Raw genomic sequence first — 3234 nt, 5'->3', positions numbered from 1 at the left:
CACCAGGCTCCCCCATCCCTGGGGTTCTCCAGGCAAGAACACTGGAGTGGGTTGCCATTTCCTTCTCCAAGGGGATGAAAGTGAAAAGTGAAAGTGAAGTCACTCAATTGTGTCCAACTCCTAGTGACCCCATGGACTGCAGCCTACCAGGCTCCTCCGTCCATGAGATTTTCTAAGCAAGAGTACTGGAGTGGCAGGAAGAAACAAACTCTCCATGGAAATGGTTTTCTTAAGCTGTGTTAATGAAACTGTATTTGCTTTGGAATCTGCCTTTCTTCAAAATGGTTCCACCTAAAACTAACTTTTTTTCTTTTCTCAAACCTTGGGCTGATAATAGCTCAAACCGGTATTCATGTCAATTGTTTTACGTCTAGGGGATGACACACTTCATGCCATCCTAGTTTTGGCAAGCTGCTTTATGTCTGTTAGAAGGCTATTAATCAGATAAGAGAGACACCTTGAGGCTGAAGGAGTTTCACCAGGCCCCTCTCCCACAGTATGTGTTTTTGAGATAGGATGGCATGAAGTGTCCGCCTCCTTCTGACGTCTGTCAGAAGTTTTCTCTGTCCCTTTTTCACTTTAATAAAACTCGGCTACACAAAAGCTCTTGACTGATCAAGCCTGGTCCCTGGTCCTGCTAAATCTTCTTCTTCGTAGATCACTGTTCACCATAAGCTCACACACACACACACACACCAAGCCTCACTTGTGAACTTTTTTCAGCAAAGAACGGTACAGTATGCACCTAACTTTTCTCTGCCACGTAAAAATCTAGGATGGATCTATCACTCAAAGACCAACTCTTTTCCTATGTGTTGGGAACATTGTTCAACCAGGAGCTTTCATTCCACAGCCAACCCCTTTTAATTTTCTCTCTGTAGCATCCATCAACAAGGTTAATGGTAAGTTCCTCCTGCTGCGGCTCGGACTCTAATAGTGAAGGAAACACAAGAGCCAGCCAAATAGTCAACCCAGTAAGTGATGTCTTACTTCCAACCCAGTAAGTAAGTCTGCAGAGGATTACAGAGCTGCATCTGGATATGAAAGGAGCCCTCTTTTGTGACGGAGCGCGGGCTGCTTTGGCCTTCAAGTCATCTTCTATCGTGTTGATGGAAGGGGAAGCTGTGTGTGGCTTTGATAGTTTACTACTCTGCAGTGCAATTTGGAAAGAAAGCAGCGGCTCTAAGTAGCTTCTCCCTCCTGGTTCATCCTTTCTCCACAGAGCTCTGTTATCACTGTGCAAAATGTGTCAGGAGGGATGATTCTCTCTCCCACCCTGAAGATGCATTATCTCATTTTTAAAATAGGCTGAGACAATGTAAGTGCAACAACACTTATATTTATTTCTGTCAAGTAAAAAGATTACTAGAGAAACAATCAAATTCTAAAACTTCAGGCATCTTTTTGCTGCATGTATGTCTACCTCCCCTACACGGGGGAGAGTCCTGATGGCCCATTGACAGTCTTTGGTTCCTTTGCAGTTGAAGGGCCAAAACACTATAATTTATAGAGGTCCCTATTGTGTAAAAATACCAGGGAAGGTGCCCTGGCGCCTCTGTCAAGCTTCCCTGAGGTGGCTTCCCGAGCCGGTGCCAGGTGGGGCCGGAGGGCAGTCACAGTGGCCAGAGCAGCCTCCGGTGCTCGGCCCCGCGTGAAAATGATCAGAGATTGTTACAGACAGTTGCTGTTCTCAAGGTGCCGCGTGCACAAGCAGTTCAGGACCTTAAAAATTTGGGCAGACTTCAGAGAGAAACACTTAAAAATCCCATGGGATGTGCGGGAAAACACCAGGGGAAGGCTGGTACAGGGCTTCCATGACCACAGAGAGTTATTCAGGTACCTCAGATTGTATGGAACCAATTAACCAATAGCCTTGGGAACTTTGAAAGAGAATTTTAAAATCATAAAAGACGTACGAGGAGACTTAAACTAGTTTTTTATAAAGTTGGTTTACCTCTAGACCAAAAAGTCCTTTAGATCCTAGGAAGGATGGGGAGTCCCTCTCATACTCTACATTGCCTTTGAGTGATGGTCCAGAAGGTTCAAACAGTCATCCTCGGATAATAAGAGGACACCTGTGTTTAACCAATTGTGGACTGATGAAGACCAGAAGAAGCTTGAACGGCTACTCCTGAAATACCCTCCTGAAGAAGTAGAGTCTCGACGCTAGCAGAAGAGATCAGATGAACTGGGTAACAGGGCAGCAAGACAGCTTGCCAGCCGAGTGCAGAAGGATTTCACAAAGCTAACTAAAGCTGGCCTTCCAGTCCCAGGCAGAACACCGAAGTACACACATTCTCCAAAGAGGCCTCCACAAGCCGACCACAGCACGCCTTGAAAAGCACCTCTTTGAGCCTTCCACCTCATGACTTCCCACGAGCCACCAGTGTATGTGGCAGAAGACGAGGACTGACCCCATCTCCACAGCCACATGAACACTGCTACTGAGGAGGCATCAGATGAAGACAACATTCCTACTATATATAGGAAGTGGGCGCTTCCAGGGTGGCTCAGCAGTAAAGAATCCACCTGCCAGTGCAGGAAACGTGGGTTCGATCCGTGGGTTGAGAAGATCCCCTGGAGGAGGAAACAGACCCACTCCAGTATTCTTCCCTGGGAAATCCCATGAACAGAGGAGCCTGGCGGGCTACAGTCCCTGGGGTCGCAAAGAGTCAGACATGACTTAACCACTAAACAACAACAACATGGGAATTTCCCTGAATATAAGGAATACTGGAGTTATTAAAGTTAAAAAACAACAACACAGAAAAACGTCAGCAAATGCAAGCTTAAAGTGGATTTGTGCAACATGCGGGTTTCAAGTGTGACAACTGGAACAGAACCTATCCAGGGTGTTCGGTGGCACTGCCAGGATTGTCCTCCAGAAATGTCTTTGGATTTCTGTGATTCTTGCTCAGACTGCCTTCATGAAACAGATACTTACATGGAATATCACCAACTAGAATCTGTTTACAGTCCAGAGACATTCTTAGAGACTACAGGGTGTCCCAGGGCACCTTGACCCAAAGTACTTTCTAGCAAACAGATAACATGGAAGAGAACATCATATAACAGTCCTCTTCAACACATAGCAATAGTACCACTGTGCCATTCACGTAACTGTGAATTATGTGCACACTTTGGAAAGATTCTCTGAAATGACACTCACGGCACAACAGCTTTCTGAGTGTTCTTGTCGAGTGCAGCTCTGCGCTGCTGAGGCTTTAGAGCACT

General features: G+C 46.0%; 1 pseudogene; it reads left to right on the top strand.

Annotated features, from left to right (window-relative positions):
- LOC104994162 overlaps positions 1-3022 on the top strand; it is a 6085-nt pseudogene extending 3063 nt beyond the window's left edge.
- The last annotated feature ends 212 nt before the right edge of the window (positions 3023-3234 follow it).

The sequence above is a fragment of the Bison bison genome, unplaced genomic scaffold (genome assembly GCF_000754665.1).
Source record: "Bison bison bison isolate TAMUID 2011002044 unplaced genomic scaffold, Bison_UMD1.0 scf7180017864252, whole genome shotgun sequence".
Lineage (NCBI taxonomy): Eukaryota > Metazoa > Chordata > Mammalia > Artiodactyla > Bovidae > Bison > Bison bison.
This window is presented reverse-complemented; position numbering and strand designations above follow the sequence as displayed.